Source organism: Taudactylus pleione, unplaced genomic scaffold (assembly GCF_031769625.1).
Source record: "Taudactylus pleione unplaced genomic scaffold, aTauple2 ptg000612l, whole genome shotgun sequence".
NCBI lineage: Eukaryota > Metazoa > Chordata > Amphibia > Anura > Myobatrachidae > Taudactylus > Taudactylus pleione.
In genome coordinates, this window is record NW_028285014.1 from 567,247 (window position 1) to 589,456 (window position 22,210).

At 31.0% G+C, this 22,210-nt stretch overlaps 9 non-coding genes across 9 annotated transcripts; all 9 read left to right on the forward strand.

The window, feature by feature from the left end:
- Positions 1-1,769: 1,769 nt before the first annotated feature.
- On the forward strand, positions 1,770-1,842 carry TRNAR-UCG (transfer RNA arginine (anticodon UCG)). The gene has a single exon. It is a non-coding gene; the product is annotated as a tRNA-Arg (tRNA).
- Positions 1,843-2,728: 886 nt separating this feature from the next.
- On the forward strand, positions 2,729-2,801 carry TRNAR-UCG (transfer RNA arginine (anticodon UCG)). The gene has a single exon. It is a non-coding gene; the product is annotated as a tRNA-Arg (tRNA).
- A 1,845-nt stretch (positions 2,802-4,646) lies between these two features.
- On the forward strand, positions 4,647-4,719 carry TRNAR-UCG (transfer RNA arginine (anticodon UCG)). Its single transcript has one exon. It is a non-coding gene; the product is annotated as a tRNA-Arg (tRNA).
- A 1,845-nt stretch (positions 4,720-6,564) lies between these two features.
- TRNAR-UCG (transfer RNA arginine (anticodon UCG)) lies at positions 6,565-6,637 on the forward strand. Its single transcript has one exon. It is a non-coding gene; the product is annotated as a tRNA-Arg (tRNA).
- Positions 6,638-7,523: 886 nt separating this feature from the next.
- Positions 7,524-7,596, forward strand: TRNAR-UCG (transfer RNA arginine (anticodon UCG)). Its single transcript has one exon. It is a non-coding gene; the product is annotated as a tRNA-Arg (tRNA).
- Positions 7,597-9,441: 1,845 nt separating this feature from the next.
- On the forward strand, positions 9,442-9,514 carry TRNAR-UCG (transfer RNA arginine (anticodon UCG)). Its single transcript has one exon. It is a non-coding gene; the product is annotated as a tRNA-Arg (tRNA).
- A 4,705-nt stretch (positions 9,515-14,219) lies between these two features.
- On the forward strand, positions 14,220-14,292 carry TRNAR-UCG (transfer RNA arginine (anticodon UCG)). Its single transcript has one exon. It is a non-coding gene; the product is annotated as a tRNA-Arg (tRNA).
- Positions 14,293-17,094: 2,802 nt separating this feature from the next.
- TRNAQ-UUG (transfer RNA glutamine (anticodon UUG)) lies at positions 17,095-17,167 on the forward strand. The gene has a single exon. It is a non-coding gene; the product is annotated as a tRNA-Gln (tRNA).
- Positions 17,168-19,971: 2,804 nt separating this feature from the next.
- TRNAR-UCG (transfer RNA arginine (anticodon UCG)) lies at positions 19,972-20,044 on the forward strand. The gene has a single exon. It is a non-coding gene; the product is annotated as a tRNA-Arg (tRNA).
- Positions 20,045-22,210: the final 2,166 nt, after the last annotated feature.

The following is a 22,210-nucleotide window of genomic DNA, read 5'->3' on the forward strand; positions in this document are numbered from 1 at the left end:
ACATTTCTAAATGTAATTCCCATAGGAAAATAAATACAACATAAACAATGATGTGCATGATGTATACATAGTTATAGGTTTTTTAGGTTTTTGGTGCATAGTAAAAGGTATCCTTTTGGAAAATGTAAGTATTTATCTCTTAACTTGTTCAATTTTGGTAATCTGTGTTGGAAAAAAATCTTTGACCAAATTGATACAATAAAGGATATTTGCATATCTGCATATAAAAATTATATCTCACATGTTTAAAATGAATCATTGAAATCCGAACATCCATAGTCCAATGAGAAATTGCTATAAAGCCTACATCCCTAATATTTTCATAAAACTTAAAAAACCTTTAGGAAAATGTCAGTGTTTACCTGTTAACTTGTTTGATTTTGGTAATCTGTGTTGCAAAGCAGTTCTTTGACCAAATTGATACTATAATGGTTATTTGCATATCTGCATATAAAAAATACATCTCACATGTTTAGAAGGAATCAGTGAAATCAGAACACCCATAGTTCAATGAGAAATTGCTCTAATGCCTACATCCCTAATCTTTTTATAAAACTTTATAGCATGCCTATAGAAAAGTTAAGTTATTTCTCAACTAAGTTAAGGATTTTACAAAATCTAGGCTATGTGAAAGGTATACTTTGTAATGTTCACTCAACATAAATCACTAAAATATGTTGGATTTCATTTTGTAATTCATATGCAAGTTTTTCCAAAACATACCTCTAGAAAAAGCTTCTAAATTTTGAATGTTATACTTGAGGTTACTATTACCACACCTTCCACAGGTTCGACAATTTCAACATAGATGACAGCGTGGCATAATGGATGAGGTGTCTGACTTCTGATCAGAAGATTGTGGGTTCGTGTCCCTTCGTGGTCAAGTAATTCTTTTTGTCACTATTTGAAATCTTCAAACTCTGCATGAATTCAATGGATGACAATGTTGTAAAGAATGTACATTTCTAAATGTAATTCCCATAGGAAAATAAATACAACATAAACAATGATGTGCATGATGTACACAGAGTTATAGTTTTTTTAGGTTTTTGGTGCATAGTAAAAGGTTTCCTTTTGGAAAATGTAAGTATTTACCTCTTAACTTGTTCAATTTTGGTAATCTGTGTTGGAAAAAAATCTTTGACCAAATTGTTACAATAAAGGATATTTGCATATCTGCATATAAAAATTATATCTCACATGTTTAAAATGAATCATTGAAATCCGAACATCCATAGTCCAATGAGAAATTGCTATAAAGCCTACATCCCTAATATTTTCATAAAACTTAAAAAACCTTTAGGAAAATGTCAGTGTTTACCTGTTAACTTGTTTGATTTTGGTAATCTGTGTTGCAAAGCAATTGTTTGACCAAATTGATACTATAATGGTTATTTGCATATCTGCATATAAAAAATACATCTCACATGTTTAGAAGGAATCAGTGAAATCAGAACAGCCATAGCTCAATGAGAAATTGCTCTAATGCCTACATCCCTAATCTTTTTATAAAACTTTATAGCATGCCTATAGAAAAGTTAAGTTATTTCTCAGCTAAGTTAAGGATTTTACAAAATCTAGGCTATGTGAAAGGTATACTTTGTAATGTTCACTCAACATAAATCACTAAAATATGTTGGATTTCATTTTGTAATTCATATGCAAGTTTTTCCAAAACATATATCTAGAAAAAACTTCTAAATTTTGAATGTTATACTGGAGGTTACTATTACCACACCTTCCACAGGTTCGACAACTTCTATAAAGATGACCGCGTGGCCTAATGGATAAGGCGTCTGACTTCGGATCAGAAGATTGAGGGTTCGTGTCCCTTCGTGGTCAAGTCATTCTTTTTGTCACTATTTGAAATCTTCAAACTCTGCATGAATTCAATGGATGACAATGTTGTAAAGAATGTACATTTCTAAATGTAATTCCCATAGGAAAATAAATACAACATAAACAATGATGTGCATGATGTACACATAGTTATAGGTTTTTTAGGTTTTTGGTGCATAGTAAAAGGTATCCTTTTGGAAAATGTAAGTATTTACCTCTTAACTTGTTCAATTTTGGTAATCTGTGTTGGAAAAAAATCTTTGACCAAATTGATACAATAAAGGATATTTGCATATCTGCATATAAAAATTATATCTCACATGTTTAAAATGAATCATTGAAATCCGAACATCCATAGTCCAATGAGAAATTGCTATAAAGCCTACATCCCTAATATTTTCATAAAACTTAAAAAACCTTTAGGAAAATGTCAGTGTTTACCTGTTAACTTGTTTGATTTTGGTAATCTGTGTTGCAAAGCAGTTCTTTGACCAAATTGATACTATAATGGTTATTTGCATATCTGCATATAAAAAATACATCTCACATGTTTAGAAGGAATCAGTGAAATCAGAACACCCATAGTTCAATGAGAAATTGCTCTAATGCCTACATCCCTAATCTTTTTATAAAACTTTATAGCATGCCTATATAATAGTTAAGTTATTTCTCAGCTAAGTTAAGGATTTTACAAAATCTAGGCTATGTGAAAGGTATACTTTGTAATGTTCACTCAACATAAATCACTAAAATATGTTGGATTTCATTTTGTAATTCATATGCAAGTTTTTCCAAAACATATATCTAGAAAAAACTTCTAAATTTTGAATGTTATACTGGAGGTTACTATTACCACACCTTCCACAGGTTCGACAACTTCTATAAAGATGACCGCGTGGCCTAATGGATAAGGCGTCTGACTTCGGATCAGAAGATTGAGGGTTCGTGTCCCTTCGTGGTCAAGTCATTCTTTTTGGCACTATTTGAAATCTTCAAACTCTGCATGAATTCAATGGATGACAATGTTGTAAAGAATGTACATTTCTAAATGTAATTCCCATAGGAAAATAAATACAACATAAACAATGATGTGCATGATGTACACATAGTTATAGGTTTTTTAGGTTTTTGGTGCATAGTAAAAGGTATCCTTTTGGAAAATGTAAGTATTTACCTCTTAACTTGTTCAATTTTGGTAATCTGTGTTGGAAAAAAATCTTTGACCAAATTGATACAATAAAGGATATTTGCATATCTGCATATAAAAATTATATCTCACATGTTTAAAATGAATCATCGAAATCCGAACATCCATAGTCCAATGAGAAATTGCTATAAAGCCTACATCCCTAATATTTTCATAAAACTTAAAAAACCTTTAGGAAAATGTAAGTGTTTACCTGTTAACTTGTTTGATTTTGGTAATCTGTGTTGCAAAGCAGTTCTTTGACCAAATTGATACTATAATGGTTATTTGCATATCTGCATATAAAAAATACATCTCACATGTTTAGAAGGAATCAGTGAAATCAGAACACCCATAGTTCAATGAGAAATTGCTCTAATGCCTACATCCCTAATCTTTTTATAAAACTTTATAGCATGCCTATAGAAAAGTTAAGTTATTTCTCAACTAAGTTAAGGATTTTACAAAATCTAGGCTATGTGAAAGGTATACTTTGTAATGTTCACTCAACATAAATCACTAAAATATGTTGGATTTCATTTTGTAATTCATATGCAAGTTTTTCCAAAACATACCTCTAGAAAAAGCTTCTAAATTTTGAATGTTATACTTGAGGTTACTATTACCACACCTTCCACAGGTTCGACAATTTCAACATAGATGACAGCGTGGCATAATGGATGAGGTGTCTGACTTCTGATCAGAAGATTGTGGGTTCGTGTCCCTTCGTGGTCAAGTAATTCTTTTTGTCACTATTTGAAATCTTCAAACTCTGCATGAATTCAATGGATGACAATGTTGTAAAGAATGTACATTTCTAAATGTAATTCCCATAGGAAAATAAATACAACATAAACAATGATGTGCATGATGTACACAGAGTTATAGTTTTTTTAGGTTTTTGGTGCATAGTAAAAGGTTTCCTTTTGGAAAATGTAAGTATTTACCTCTTAACTTGTTCAATTTTGGTAATCTGTGTTGGAAAAAAATCTTTGACCAAATTGTTACAATAAAGGATATTTGCATATCTGCATATAAAAATTATATCTCACATGTTTAAAATGAATCATTGAAATCCGAACATCCATAGTCCAATGAGAAATTGCTATAAAGCCTACATCCCTAATATTTTCATAAAACTTAAAAAACCTTTAGGAAAATGTCAGTGTTTACCTGTTAACTTGTTTGATTTTGGTAATCTGTGTTGCAAAGCAATTGTTTGACCAAATTGATACTATAATGGTTATTTGCATATCTGCATATAAAAAATACATCTCACATGTTTAGAAGGAATCAGTGAAATCAGAACAGCCATAGCTCAATGAGAAATTGCTCTAATGCCTACATCCCTAATCTTTTTATAAAACTTTATAGCATGCCTATAGAAAAGTTAAGTTATTTCTCAGCTAAGTTAAGGATTTTACAAAATCTAGGCTATGTGAAAGGTATACTTTGTAATGTTCACTCAACATAAATCACTAAAATATGTTGGATTTCATTTTGTAATTCATATGCAAGTTTTTCCAAAACATATATCTAGAAAAAACTTCTAAATTTTGAATGTTATACTGGAGGTTACTATTACCACACCTTCCACAGGTTCGACAACTTCTATAAAGATGACCGCGTGGCCTAATGGATAAGGCGTCTGACTTCGGATCAGAAGATTGAGGGTTCGTGTCCCTTCGTGGTCAAGTCATTCTTTTTGTCACTATTTGAAATCTTCAAACTCTGCATGAATTCAATGGATGACAATGTTGTAAAGAATGTACATTTCTAAATGTAATTCCCATAGGAAAATAAATACAACATAAACAATGATGTGCATGATGTATACATAGTTATAGGTTTTTTAGGTTTTTGGTGCATAGTAAAAGGTATCCTTTTGGAAAATGTAAGTATTTATCTCTTAACTTGTTCAATTTTGGTAATCTGTGTTGGAAAAAAATCTTTGACCAAATTGATACAATAAAGGATATTTGCATATCTGCATATAAAAATTATATCTCACATGTTTAAAATGAATCATTGAAATCCGAACATCCATAGTCCAATGAGAAATTGCTATAAAGCCTACATCCCTAATATTTTCATAAAACTTAAAAAACCTTTAGGAAAATGTCAGTGTTTACCTGTTAACTTGTTTGATTTTGGTAATCTGTGTTGCAAAGCAGTTCTTTGACCAAATTGATACTATAATGGTTATTTGCATATCTGCATATAAAAAATACATCTCACATGTTTAGAAGGAATCAGTGAAATCAGAACACCCATAGTTCAATGAGAAATTGCTCTAATGCCTACATCCCTAATCTTTTTATAAAACTTTATAGCATGCCTATAGAAAAGTTAAGTTATTTCTCAACTAAGTTAAGGATTTTACAAAATCTAGGCTATGTGAAAGGTATACTTTGTAATGTTCACTCAACATAAATCACTAAAATATGTTGGATTTCATTTTGTAATTCATATGCAAGTTTTTCCAAAACATACCTCTAGAAAAAGCTTCTAAATTTTGAATGTTATACTTGAGGTTACTATTACCACACCTTCCACAGGTTCGACAATTTCAACATAGATGACAGCGTGGCATAATGGATGAGGTGTCTGACTTCTGATCAGAAGATTGTGGGTTCGTGTCCCTTCGTGGTCAAGTAATTCTTTTTGTCACTATTTGAAATCTTCAAACTCTGCATGAATTCAATGGATGACAATGTTGTAAAGAATGTACATTTCTAAATGTAATTCCCATAGGAAAATAAATACAACATAAACAATGATGTGCATGATGTACACAGAGTTATAGTTTTTTTAGGTTTTTGGTGCATAGTAAAAGGTTTCCTTTTGGAAAATGTAAGTATTTACCTCTTAACTTGTTCAATTTTGGTAATCTGTGTTGGAAAAAAATCTTTGACCAAATTGTTACAATAAAGGATATTTGCATATCTGCATATAAAAATTATATCTCACATGTTTAAAATGAATCATTGAAATCCGAACATCCATAGTCCAATGAGAAATTGCTATAAAGCCTACATCCCTAATATTTTCATAAAACTTAAAAAACCTTTAGGAAAATGTCAGTGTTTACCTGTTAACTTGTTTGATTTTGGTAATCTGTGTTGCAAAGCAATTGTTTGACCAAATTGATACTATAATGGTTATTTGCATATCTGCATATAAAAAATACATCTCACATGTTTAGAAGGAATCAGTGAAATCAGAACAGCCATAGCTCAATGAGAAATTGCTCTAATGCCTACATCCCTAATCTTTTTATAAAACTTTATAGCATGCCTATAGAAAAGTTAAGTTATTTCTCAGCTAAGTTAAGGATTTTACAAAATCTAGGCTATGTGAAAGGTATACTTTGTAATGTTCACTCAACATAAATCACTAAAATATGTTGGATTTCATTTTGTAATTCATATGCAAGTTTTTCCAAAACATATATCTAGAAAAAACTTCTAAATTTTGAATGTTATACTGGAGGTTACTATTACCACACCTTCCACAGGTTCGACAACTTCTATAAAGATGACCGCGTGGCCTAATGGATAAGGCGTCTGACTTCGGATCAGAAGATTGAGGGTTCGTGTCCCTTCGTGGTCAAGTCATTCTTTTTGTCACTATTTGAAATCTTCAAACTCTGCATGAATTCAATGGATGACAATGTTGTAAAGAATGTACATTTCTAAATGTAATTCCCATAGGAAAATAAATACAACATAAACAATGATGTGCATGATGTACACATAGTTATAGGTTTTTTAGGTTTTTGGTGCATAGTAAAAGGTATCCTTTTGGAAAATGTAAGTATTTACCTCTTAACTTGTTCAATTTTGGTAATCTGTGTTGGAAAAAAATCTTTGACCAAATTGATACAATAAAGGATATTTGCATATCTGCATATAAAAATTATATCTCACATGTTTAAAATGAATCATTGAAATCCGAACATCCATAGTCCAATGAGAAATTGCTATAAAGCCTACATCCCTAATATTTTCATAAAACTTAAAAAACCTTTAGGAAAATGTCAGTGTTTACCTGTTAACTTGTTTGATTTTGGTAATCTGTGTTGCAAAGCAGTTCTTTGACCAAATTGATACTATAATGGTTATTTGCATATCTGCATATAAAAAATACATCTCACATGTTTAGAAGGAATCAGTGAAATCAGAACACCCATAGTTCAATGAGAAATTGCTCTAATGCCTACATCCCTAATCTTTTTATAAAACTTTATAGCATGCCTATATAATAGTTAAGTTATTTCTCAGCTAAGTTAAGGATTTTACAAAATCTAGGCTATGTGAAAGGTATACTTTGTAATGTTCACTCAACATAAATCACTAAAATATGTTGGATTTCATTTTGTAATTCATATGCAAGTTTTTCCAAAACATATATCTAGAAAAAACTTCTAAATTTTGAATGTTATACTGGAGGTTACTATTACCACACCTTCCACAGGTTCGACAACTTCTATAAAGATGACCGCGTGGCCTAATGGATAAGGCGTCTGACTTCGGATCAGAAGATTGAGGGTTCGTGTCCCTTCGTGGTCAAGTCATTCTTTTTGGCACTATTTGAAATCTTCAAACTCTGCATGAATTCAATGGATGACAATGTTGTAAAGAATGTACATTTCTAAATGTAATTCCCATAGGAAAATAAATACAACATAAACAATGATGTGCATGATGTACACATAGTTATAGGTTTTTTAGGTTTTTGGTGCATAGTAAAAGGTATCCTTTTGGAAAATGTAAGTATTTACCTCTTAACTTGTTCAATTTTGGTAATCTGTGTTGGAAAAAAATCTTTGACCAAATTGATACAATAAAGGATATTTGCATATCTGCATATAAAAATTATATCTCACATGTTTAAAATGAATCATCGAAATCCGAACATCCATAGTCCAATGAGAAATTGCTATAAAGCCTACATCCCTAATATTTTCATAAAACTTAAAAAACCTTTAGGAAAATGTAAGTGTTTACCTGTTAACTTGTTTGATTTTGGTAATCTGTGTTGCAAAGCAGTTCTTTGACCAAATTGATACTATAATGGTTATTTGCATATCTGCATATAAAAAATACATCTCACATGTTTAGAAGGAATCAGTGAAATCAGAACACCCATAGTTCAATGAGAAATTGCTCTAATGCCTACATCCCTAATCTTTTTATAAAACTTTATAGCATGCCTATAGAAAAGTTAAGTTATTTCTCAACTAAGTTAAGGATTTTACAAAATCTAGGCTATGTGAAAGGTATACTTTGTAATGTTCACTCAACATAAATCACTAAAATATGTTGGATTTCATTTTGTAATTCATATGCAAGTTTTTCCAAAACATACCTCTAGAAAAAGCTTCTAAATTTTGAATGTTATACTTGAGGTTACTATTACCACACCTTCCACAGGTTCGACAATTTCAACATAGATGACAGCGTGGCATAATGGATGAGGTGTCTGACTTCTGATCAGAAGATTGTGGGTTCGTGTCCCTTCGTGGTCAAGTAATTCTTTTTGTCACTATTTGAAATCTTCAAACTCTGCATGAATTCAATGGATGACAATGTTGTAAAGAATGTACATTTCTAAATGTAATTCCCATAGGAAAATAAATACAACATAAACAATGATGTGCATGATGTACACAGAGTTATAGTTTTTTTAGGTTTTTGGTGCATAGTAAAAGGTTTCCTTTTGGAAAATGTAAGTATTTACCTCTTAACTTGTTCAATTTTGGTAATCTGTGTTGGAAAAAAATCTTTGACCAAATTGTTACAATAAAGGATATTTGCATATCTGCATATAAAAATTATATCTCACATGTTTAAAATGAATCATTGAAATCCGAACATCCATAGTCCAATGAGAAATTGCTATAAAGCCTACATCCCTAATATTTTCATAAAACTTAAAAAACCTTTAGGAAAATGTCAGTGTTTACCTGTTAACTTGTTTGATTTTGGTAATCTGTGTTGCAAAGCAATTGTTTGACCAAATTGATACTATAATGGTTATTTGCATATCTGCATATAAAAAATACATCTCACATGTTTAGAAGGAATCAGTGAAATCAGAACAGCCATAGCTCAATGAGAAATTGCTCTAATGCCTACATCCCTAATCTTTTTATAAAACTTTATAGCATGCCTATAGAAAAGTTAAGTTATTTCTCAGCTAAGTTAAGGATTTTACAAAATCTAGGCTATGTGAAAGGTATACTTTGTAATGTTCACTCAACATAAATCACTAAAATATGTTGGATTTCATTTTGTAATTCATATGCAAGTTTTTCCAAAACATATATCTAGAAAAAACTTCTAAATTTTGAATGTTATACTGGAGGTTACTATTACCACACCTTCCACAGGTTCGACAACTTCTATAAAGATGACCGCGTGGCCTAATGGATAAGGCGTCTGACTTCGGATCAGAAGATTGAGGGTTCGTGTCCCTTCGTGGTCAAGTCATTCTTTTTGTCACTATTTGAAATCTTCAAACTCTGCATGAATTCAATGGATGACAATGTTGTAAAGAATGTACATTTCTAAATGTAATTCCCATAGGAAAATAAATACAACATAAACAATGATGTGCATGATGTACACATAGTTATAGGTTTTTTAGGTTTTTGGTGCATAGTAAAAGGTATCCTTTTGGAAAATGTAAGTATTTACCTCTTAACTTGTTCAATTTTGGTAATCTGTGTTGGAAAAAAATCTTTGACCAAATTGATACAATAAAGGATATTTGCATATCTGCATATAAAAATTATATCTCACATGTTTAAAATGAATCATCGAAATCCGAACATCCATAGTCCAATGAGAAATTGCTATAAAGCCTACATCCCTAATATTTTCATAAAACTTAAAAAACCTTTAGGAAAATGTAAGTGTTTACCTGTTAACTTGTTTGATTTTGGTAATCTGTGTTGCAAAGCAGTTCTTTGACCAAATTGATACTATAATGGTTATTTGCATATCTGCATATAAAAAATACATCTCACATGTTTAGAAGGAATCAGTGAAATCAGAACACCCATAGTTCAATGAGAAATTGCTCTAATGCCTACATCCCTAATCTTTTTATAAAACTTTATAGCATGCCTATAGAAAAGTTAAGTTATTTCTCAGCTAAGTTAAGGATTTTACAAAATCTAGGCTATGTGAAAGGTATACTTTGTAATGTTCACTCAACATAAATCACTAAAATATGTTGGATTTCATTTTGTAATTCATATGCAAGTTTTTCCAAAACATACCTCTAGAAAAAGCTTCTAAATTTTGAATGTTATACTTGAGGTTACTATTACCACACCTTCCACAGGTTCGACAGTTTCGACATAGATGACAGCGTGGCATAATGGATGAGGCGTCTGACTTCTGATCAGAAGATTGAGGGTTCGTGTCCCTTCGTGGTCAAGTCATTCTTTTTGTCACTATTTGAAATCTTCAAACTCTGCATGAATTCAAAGGATGACAATGTTGTAAAGAATGTACATTTCTAAATGTAATTCCCATAGGAAAATAAATACAACATAAACAATGATGTGCATGATGTACACATAGTTATAGTTTTTTTAGGTTTTTGGTGCATAGTAAAAGGTATCCTTTTGGAAAATGTAAGTATTTACCTCTTAACTTGTTCAATTTTGGTAATCTGTGTTGGAAAAAAATCTTTGACCAAATTGATACAATAAAGGATATTTGCATATCTGCATATAAAAATTATATCTCACATGTTTAAAATGAATCATTGAAATCCGAACATCCATAGTCCAATGAGAAATTGCTATAAAGCCTACATCCCTAATATTTTCATAAAACTTAAAAAACCTTTAGGAAAATGTCAGTGTTTACCTGTTAACTTGTTTGATTTTGGTAATCTGTGTTGCAAAGCAGTTCTTTGACCAAATTGATACTATAATGGTTATTTGCATATCTGCATATAAAAAATACATCTCACATGTTTAGAAGGAATCAGTGAAATCAGAACACCCATAGTTCAATGAGAAATTGCTCTAATGCCTACATCCCTAATCTTTTTATAAAACTTTATAGCATGCCTATAGAAAAGTTAAGTTATTTCTCAACTAAGTTAAGGATTTTACAAAATCTAGGCTATGTGAAAGGTATACTTTGTAATGTTCACTCAACATAAATCACTAAAATATGTTGGATTTCATTTTGTAATTCATATGCAAGTTTTTCCAAAACATACCTCTAGAAAAAGCTTCTAAATTTTGAATGTTATACTTGAGGTTACTATTACCACACCTTCCACAGGTTCGACAAGTTCAACATAGATGACAGCGTGGCATAATGGATGAGGTGTCTGACTTCTGATCAGAAGATTGTGGGTTCGTGTCCCTTCGAGGTCAAGTCATTCTTTTTGTCACTATTTGAAATCTTCAAACTCTGCATGAATTCAATGGATGACAATGTTGTAAAGAATGTACATTTCTAAATGTAATTCCCATAGGAAAATAAATACAACATAAACAATGATGTGCATGATGTACACAGAGTTATAGTTTTTTTAGGTTTTTGGTGCATAGTAAAAGGTATCCTTTTGGAAAATGTAAGTATTTATCTCTTAACTTGTTCAATTTTGGTAATCTGTGTTGGAAAAAAATCTTTGACCAAATTGTTACAATAAAGGATATTTGCATATCTGCATATAAAAATTATATCTCACATGTTTAAAATGAATCATTGAAATCCGAACATCCATAGTCCAATGAGAAATTGCTATAAAGCCTACATCCCTAATATTTTCATAAAACTTAAAAAACCTTTAGGAAAATGTCAGTGTTTACCTGTTAACTTGTTTGATTTTGGTAATCTGTGTTGCAAAGCAATTGTTTGACCAAATTGATACTATAATGGTTATTTGCATATCTGCATATAAAAAATACATCTCACATGTTTAGAAGGAATCAGTGAAATCAGAACAGCCATAGCTCAATGAGAAATTGCTCTAATGCCTACATCCCTAATCTTTTTATAAAACTTTATAGCATGCCTATAGAAAAGTTAAGTTATTTCTCAGCTAAGTTAAGGATTTTACAAAATCTAGGCTATGTGAAAGGTATACTTTGTAATGTTCACTCAACATAAATCACTAAAATATGTTGGATTTCATTTTGTAATTCATATGCAAGTTTTTCCAAAACATATATCTAGAAAAAACTTCTAAATTTTGAATGTTATACTGGAGGTTACTATTACCACACCTTCCACAGGTTCGACAACTTCTATAAAGATGACCGCGTGGCCTAATGGATAAGGCGTCTGACTTCGGATCAGAAGATTGAGTGGTCGAGTCATTCTTTTTGTCACTATTTGAAATCTTCAAACTCTGCATGAATTCAATGGATGACAATGTTGTAAAGAATGTACATTTCTAAATGTAATTCCCATAGGAAAATAAATACAACATAAACAATGAAGTGCATGATGTACACATAGTTATAGTTTTTTTAGGTTTTTGGTGCATAGTAAAAGGTATCCTTTTGGAAAAGGTAAGTATTTACCTGTTAACTTGTTCAATTTTGGTAATCTGTGTTGGAAAAAATCTTTGACCAAATTGATACAATTAAGGATATTTGCATATCTGCATATAAAAATTATATCTCACATGTTTAAAATGAATCATTGAAATCCGAACATCCATAGTCCAATGAGAAATTGCTATAAAGCCTACATCCCTAATATTTTCATAAAACTTAAAAAACCTTTAGGAAAATGTAAGTGTTTACCTGTTAACTTGTTTGATTTTGGTAATCTGTGTTGCAAAGCAGTTCTTTGACCAAATTGATACTATAATGGTTATTTGCATATCTGCATATAAAAAATACATCTCACATGTTTAGAAGGAATCAGTGAAATCAGATCACCCATAGTTCAATGAGAAATTGCTCTAATGCCTACATCCCTAATCTTTTTATAAAACTTTATAGCATGCCTATAGAAAAGTTAAGTTATTTCTCAGCTAAGTTAAGGATTTTACAAAATCTAGGCTATGTGAAAGGTATACTTTGTAATGTTCACTCAACATAAATCACTAAAATATGTTGGATTTCATTTTGTAATTCATATGCAAGTTTTTCCAAAACATACCTCTAGAAAAAGCTTCTAAATTTTGAATGTTATACTTGAGGTTACTATTACCACACCTTCCACAGGTTCGACAAGTTCAACATAGATGACAGCGTGGCATAATGGATGAGGTGTCTGACTTCTGATCAGAAGATTGTGGGTTCGTGTCCCTTCGAGGTCAAGTCATTCTTTTTGTCACTATTTGAAATCTTCAAACTCTGCATGAATTCAATGGATGACAATGTTGTAAAGAATGTACATTTCTAAATGTAATTCCCATAGGAAAATAAATACAACATAAACAATGATGTGCATGATGTACACAGAGTTATAGTTTTTTTAGGTTTTTGGTGCATAGTAAAAGGTATCCTTTTGGAAAATGTAAGTATTTACCTCTTAACTTGTTCAATTTTGGTAATCTGTGTTGGAAAAAAATCTTTGACCAAATTGTTACAATAAAGGATATTTGCATATCTGCATATAAAAATTATATCTCACATGTTTAAAATGAATCATTGAAATCCGAACATCCATAGTCCAATGAGAAATTGCTATAAAGCCTACATCCCTAATATTTTCATAAAACTTAAAAAACCTTTAGGAAAATGTCAGTGTTTACCTGTTAACTTGTTTGATTTTGGTAATCTGTGTTGCAAAGCAATTGTTTGACCAAATTGATACTATAATGGTTATTTGCATATCTGCATATAAAAAATACATCTCACATGTTTAGAAGGAATCAGTGAAATCAGAACAGCCATAGCTCAATGAGAAATTGCTCTAATGCCTACATCCCTAATCTTTTTATAAAACTTTATAGCATGCCTATAGAAAAGTTAAGTTATTTCTCAGCTAAGTTAAGGATTTTACAAAATCTAGGCTATGTGAAAGGTATACTTTGTAATGTTCACTCAACATAAATCACTAAAATATGTTGGATTTCATTTTGTAATTCATATGCAAGTTTTTCCAAAACATATATCTAGAAAAAACTTCTAAATTTTGAATGTTATACTGGAGGTTACTATTACCACACCTTCCACAGGTTCGACAACTTCTATAAAGATGACCGCGTGGCCTAATGGATAAGGCGTCTGACTTCGGATCAGAAGATTGAGGGTTCGAGTCCCTTCGTGGTCGAGTCTTTCATTTTGTCACAATTTGAAATCTTCAAACTCTGCATGAATTCAATGGATGACAATGTTGTAAAGAATGTACATTTCTAAATGTAATTCCCATAGGAAAATAAATACAACATAAACAATGAAGTGCATGATGTACACATAGTTATAGTTTTTTTAGGTTTTTGGTGCATAGTAAAAGGTATCCTTTTGGAAAAGGTAAGTATTTACCTGTTAACTTGTTCAATTTTGGTAATCTGTGTTGGAAAAAATCTTTGACCAAATTGATACAATTAAGGATATTTGCATATCTGCATATAAAAATTATATCTCACATGTTTAAAATGAATCATTGAAATCCGAACATCCATAGTCCAATGAGAAATTGCTATAAAGCCTACATCCCTAATATTTTCATAAAACTTAAAAAACCTTTAGGAAAATGTAAGTGTTTACCTGTTAACTTGTTTGATTTTGGTAATCTGTGTTGCAAAGCAGTTCTTTGACCAAATTGATACTATAATGGTTATTTGCATATCTGCATATAAAAAATACATCTCACATGTTTAGAAGGAATCAGTGAAATCAGAACACCCATAGTTCAATGAGAAATTGCTCTAATGCCTACATCCCTAATCTTTTTATAAAACTTTATAGCATGCCTATAGAAAAGTTAAGTTATTTCTCAGCTAAGTTAAGGATTTTACAAAATCTAGGCTATGTGAAAGGTATACTTTGTAATGTTCACTCAACATAAATCACTAAAATATGTTGGATTTCATTTTGTAATTCATATGCAAGTTTTTCCAAAACATACCTCTAGAAAAAGCTTCTAAATTTTGAATGTTATACTTGAGGTTACTATTACCACACCTTCCACAGGTTCGACAATTTCGACATAGATGACAGCGTGGCATAATGGATGAGGCGTCTGACTTCTGATCAGAAGATTGAGGGTTCGTGTCCCTTCGTGGTCAAGTCATTCTTTTTGTCACTATTTGAAATCTTCAAACTCTGCATGAATTCAATGGATGACAATGTTGTAAAGAATGTACATTTCTAAATGTAATTCCCATAGGAAAATAAATACAACATAAACAATGATGTGCATGATGTACACATAGTTATAGGTTTTTTAGGTTTTTGGTGCATAGTAAAAGGTATCCTTTTGGAAAATGTAAGTATTTACCTCTTAACTTGTTCAATTTTGGTAATCTGTGTTGGAAAAAATCTTTGACCAAATTGATACAATTAAGGATATTTGCATATCTGCATATAAAAATTATATCTCACATGTTTAAAATGAATCATTGAAATCCGAACATTCATAGTCCAATGAGAAATTGCTATAAAGCCTACATCCCTAATATTTTCATAAAACTTAAAAAACCTTTAGGAAAATGTAAGTGTTTACCTGTTAACTTGTTTGATTTTGGTAATCTGTGTTGCAAAGCAGTTCTTTGACCAAATTGATACTATAATGGTTATTTGCATATCTGCATATAAAAAATACATCTCACATGTTTAGAAGGAATCAGTGAAATCAGAACACCCATAGTTCAATGAGAAATTGCTCTAATGCCTACATCCCTAATCTTTTTATAAAACTTTATAGCATGCCTATAGAAAAGTTAAGTTATTTCTCAGCTAAGTTAAGGATTTTACAAAATCTAGGCTATGTGAAAGGTATACTTTGTAATGTTCACTCAACATAAATCACTAAAATATGTTGGATTTCATTTTGTAATTCATATGCAAGTTTTTCCAAAACATACCTCTAGAAAAAGCTTCTAAATTTTGAATGTTATACTTGAGGTTACTATTACCACACCTTCCACAGGTTCGACAATTTCGACATAGATGACAGCGTGGCATAATGGATGAGGCGTCTGACTTCTGATCAGAAGATTGAGGGTTCGTGTCCCTTCGTGGTCAAGTCATTCTTTTTGTCACTATTTGAAATCTTCAAACTCTGCATGAATTCAATGGATGACAATGTTGTAAAGAATGTACATTTCTAAATGTAATTCCCATAGGAAAATAAATACAACATAAACAATGATGTGCATGATGTACACATAGTTATAGGTTTTTTAGGTTTTTGGTGCATAGTAAAAGGTATCCTTTTGGAAAATGTAAGTATTTACCTCTTAACTTGTTCAATTTTGGTAATCTGTGTTGGAAAAAAATCTTTGACCAAATTGATACAATAAAGGATATTTGCATATCTGCATATAAAAATTATATCTCACATGTTTAAAATGAATCATCGAAATCCGAACATCCATAGTCCAATGAGAAATTGCTATAAAGCCTACATCCCTAATATTTTCATAAAACTTAAAAAACCTTTAGGAAAATGTAAGTGTTTACCTGTTAACTTGTTTGATTTTGGTAATCTGTGTTGCAAAGCAGTTCTTTGACCAAATTGATACTATAATGGTTATTTGCATATCTGCATATAAAAAATACATCTCACATGTTTAGAAGGAATCAGTGAAATCAGAACACCCATAGTTCAATGAGAAATTGCTCTAATGCCTACATCCCTAATCTTTTTATAAAACTTTATAGCATGCCTATAGAAAAGTTAAGTTATTTCTCAGCTAAGTTAAGGATTTTACAAAATCTAGGCTATGTGAAAGGTATACTTTGTAATGTTCACTCAACATAAATCACTAAAATATGTTGGATTTCATTTTGTAATTCATATGCAAGTTTTACCAAAACATATATCTAGAAAAAACTTCTAAATTTTGAATGTTATACTTGAGGTTACTATTACCACACCTTCCACAGGTTCGACAACTTCTATAAAGATGACCGCGTGGCCTAATGGATAAGGCGTCTGACTTTGGATCAGAAGATTGAGGGTTCGAGTCCCTTCGTGGTCGAGTCTTTCATTTTGTCACAATTTGAAATCTTCAAACTCTGCATGAATTCAATGGATGACAATGTTGTAAAGAATGTACATTTCTAAATTTAATTCCCATAGGAAAATAAATACAACATAAACAATGATGTGCATGATGTACACATAGTTATAGTTTTTTTAGGTTTTTGGTGCATAGTAAAAGGTATCCTTTTGGAAAAGGTAAGTATTTACATGTTAACTTGTTCAATTTTGGTAATCTGTGTTGGAAAAAAATCTTTGACCAAATTGATACAATAAAGGATATTTGCATATCTGCATATAAAAATTATATCTCACATGTTTAAAATGAATCATTGAAATCCGAACATCCATTGTCCAATGAGAAATTGCTATAAAGCCTACATCCCTAATATTTTCATAAAACTTAAAAAACCTTTAGGAAAATGTAAGTGTTTACCTGTTAACTTGTTTGATTTTGGTAATCTGTGTTGCAAAGCAGTTCTTTGACCAAATTGATACTATAATGGTTATTTGCAGATCTGCATATAAAAAATACATCTCACATGTTTAGAAGGAATCAGTGAAATCAGAACACCCATAGTTCAATGAGAAATTACTCTAATGCCTACATCCCTAATCTTTATATAAAACTTTATAGCATGCCTATAGAAAAGTTAAGTTATTTCTCAGCTAAGTTAAGGATTTTACAAAATCTAGGCTATGTGAAAGGTATACTTTGTAATGTTCACTCAACATAAATCACTAAAATATGTTGGATTTCATTTTGTAATTCATATGCAAGTTTTTCCAAAACATACCTCTAGAAAAAGCTTCTAAATTTTGAATGTTATACTTGAGGTTACTATTACCACACCTTCCACAGGTTCGACAGTTTCGACATAGATGACAGCGTGGCATAATGGATGAGGCGTCTGACTTCTGATCAGAAGATTGAGGGTTCATGTCCCTTCGTGGTCAAGTCATTCTTTTTGTCACTATTTGAAATCTTCAAACTCTGCATGAATTCAAAGGATGACAATGTTGTAAAGAATGTACATTTCTAAATGTAATTCCCATAGGAAAATAAATACAACATAAACAATGATGTGCATGATGTACACATAGTTATAGTTTTTTTAGGTTTTTGGTGCATAGTAAAAGGTATCCTTTTGGAAAATGTAAGTATTTACCTCTTAACTTGTTCAATTTTGGTAAGCTGTGTTGGAAAAAAATCTTTGACCAAATTGATACAATAAAGGATATTTGCATATCTGCATATAAAAATTATATCTCACATGTTTAAAATGAATCATTGAAATCCGAACATCCATAGTCCAATGAGAAATTGCTATAAAGCCTACATCCCTAATATTTTCATAAAACTTAAAAAACCTTTAGGAAAATGTCAGTGTTTACCTGTTAACTTGTTTGATTTTGGTAATCTGTGTTGCAAAGCAGTTCTTTGACCAAATTGATACTATAATGGTTATTTGCATATCTGCATATAAAAAATACATCTCACATGTTTAGAAGGAATCAGTGAAATCAGAACACCCATAGTTCAATGAGAAATTGCTCTAATGCCTACATCCCTAATCTTTTTATAAAACTTTATAGCATGCCTATAGAAAAGTTAAGTTATTTCTCAACTAAGTTAAGGATTTTACAAAATCTAGGCTATGTGAAAGGTATACTTTGTAATGTTCACTCAACATAAATCACTAAAATATGTTGGATTTCATTTTGTAATTCATATGCAAGTTTTTCCAAAACATACCTCTAGAAAAAGCTTCTAAATTTTGAATGTTATACTTGAGGTTACTATTACCACACCTTCCACAGGTTCGACAAGTTCAACATAGATGACAGCGTGGCATAATGGATGAGGTGTCTGACTTATGATCAGAAGATTGTGGGTTCGTGTCCCTTCGAGGTCAAGTCATTCTTTTTGTCACTATTTGAAATCTTCAAACTCTGCATGAATTCAATGGATGACAATGTTGTAAAGAATGTACATTTCTAAATGTAATTCCCATAGGAAAATAAATACAACATAAACAATGATGTGCATGATGTACACAGAGTTATAGTTTTTTTAGGTTTTTGGTGCATAGTAAAAGGTATCCTTTTGGAAAATGTAAGTATTTACCTCTTAACTTGTTCAATTTTGGTAATCTGTGTTGGAAAAAAATCTTTGACCAAATTGTTACAATAAAGGATATTTGCATATCTGCATATAAAAATTATATCTCACATGTTTAAAATGAATCATTGAAATCCGAACATCCATAGTCCAATGAGAAATTGCTATAAAGCCTACATCCCTAATATTTTCATAAAACTTAAAAAACCTTTAGGAAAATGTCAGTGTTTACCTGTTAACTTGTTTGATTTTGGTAATCTGTGTTGCAAAGCAATTGTTTGACCAAATTGATACTATAATGGTTATTTGCATATCTGCATATAAAAAATACATCTCACATGTTTAGAAGGAATCAGTGAAATCAGAACAGCCATAGCTCAATGAGAAATTGCTCTAATGCCTACATCCCTAATCTTTTTATAAAACTTTATAGCATGCCTATAGAAAAGTTAAGTTATTTCTCAGCTAAGTTAAGGATTTTACAAAATCTAGGCTATGTGAAAGGTATACTTTGTAATGTTCACTCAACATAAATCACTAAAATATGTTGGATTTCATTTTGTAATTCATATGCAAGTTTTTCCAAAACATATATCTAGAAAAAACTTCTAAATTTTGAATGTTATACTGGAGGTTACTATTACCACACCTTCCACAGGTTCGACAACTTCTATTAAGATGACCGCGTGGCCTAATGGATAAGGCGTCTGACTTCGGATCAGAAGATTGAGGGTTCGAGTCCCTTCGTGGTCGAGTCTTTCATTTTGTCACAATTTGAAATCTTCAAACTCTGCATGAATTCAATGGATGACAATGTTGTAAAGAATGTACATTTCTAAATGTAATTCCCATAGGAAAATAAATACAACATAAACAATGAAGTGCATGATGTACACATAGTTATAGTTTTTTTAGGTTTTTGGTGCATAGTAAAAGGTATCCTTTTGGAAAAGGTAAGTATTTACCTGTTAACTTGTTCAATTTTGGTAATCTGTGTTGGAAAAAATCTTTGACCAAATTGATACAATTAAGGATATTTGCATATCTGCATATAAAAATTATATCTCACATGTTTAAAATGAATCATTGAAATCCGAACATCCATAGTCCAATGAGAAATTGCTATAAAGCCTACATCCCTAATATTTTCATAAAACTTAAAAAACCTTTAGGAAAATGTAAGTGTTTACCTGTTAACTTGTTTGATTTTGGTAATCTGTGTTGCAAAGCAGTTCTTTGACCAAATTGATACTATAATGGTTATTTGCTTATCTGCATATAAAAAATACATCTCACATGTTTAGAAGGAATCAGTGAAATCAGAACACCCATAGTTCAATGAGAAATTGCTCTAATGCCTACATCCCTAATCTTTTTATAAAACTTTATAGCATGCCTATAGAAAAGTTAAGTTATTTCTCAGCTAAGTTAAGGATTTTACAAAATCTAGGCTATGTGAAAGGTATACTTTGTAATGTTCACTCAACATAAATCACTAAAATATGTTGGATTTCATTTTGTAATTCATATGCAAGTTTTTCCAAAACATACCTCTAGAAAAAGCTTCTAAATTTTGAATGTTATACTTGAGGTTACTATTACCACACCTTCCACAGGTTCGACAATTTCGACATAGATGACAGCGTGGCATAATGGATGAGGCGTCTGACTTCTGATCAGAAGATTGAGGGTTCGTGTCCCTTCGTGGTCAAGTCATTCTTTTTGTCACTATTTGAAATCTTCAAACTCTGCATGAATTCAATGGATGACAATGTTGTAAAGAATGTACATTTCTAAATGTAATTCCCATAGGAAAATAAATACAACATAAACAATGATGTGCATGATGTACACATAGTTATAGGTTTTTTAGGTTTTTGGTGCATAGTAAAAGGTATCCTTTTGGAAAATGTAAGTATTTACCTCTTAACTTGTTCAATTTTGGTAATCTGTGTTGGAAAAAAATCTTTGACCAAATTGATACAATAAAGGATATTTGCATATCTGCATATAAAAATTATATCTCACATGTTTAAAATGAATCATCGAAATCCGAACATCCATAGTCCAATGAGAAATTGCTATAAAGCCTACATCCCTAATATTTTCATAAAACTTAAAAAACCTTTAGGAAAATGTCAGTGTTTACCTGTTAACTTGTTTGATTTTGGTAATCTGTGTTGCAAAGCAGTTCTTTGACCAAATTGATACTATAATGGTTATTTGCATATCTGCATATAAAAAATACATCTCACATGTTTAGAAGGAATCAGTGAAATCAGAACACCCATAGTTCAATGAGAAATTGCTCTAATGCCTACATCCCTAATCTTTTTATAAAACTTTATAGCATGCCTATAGAAAAGTTAAGTTATTTCTCAGCTAAGTTAAGGATTTTACAAAATCTAGGCTATGTGAAAGGTATACTTTGTAATGTTCACTCAACATAAATCACTAAAATATGTTGGATTTCATTTTGTAATTCATATGCAAGTTTTTCCAAAACATACCTCTAGAAAAAGCTTCTAAATTTTGAATGTTATACTTGAGGTTACTATTACCACACCTTCCACAGGTTCGACAATTTCGACATAGATGACAGCGTGGCATAATGGATGAGGCGTCTGACTTCTGATCAGAAGATTGAGGGTTCGTGTCCCTTCGTGGTCAAGTCATTCTTTTTGTCACTATTTGAAATCTTCAAACTCTGCATGAATTCAATGGATGACAATGTTGTAAAGAATGTACATTTCTAAATGTAATTCCCATAGGAAAATAAATACAACATAAACAATGATGTGCATGATGTACACATAGTTATAGGTTTTTTAGGTTTTTGGTGCATAGTAAAAGGTATCCTTTTGGAAAATGTAAGTATTTACCTCTTAACTTGTTCAATTTTGGTAATCTGTGTTGGAA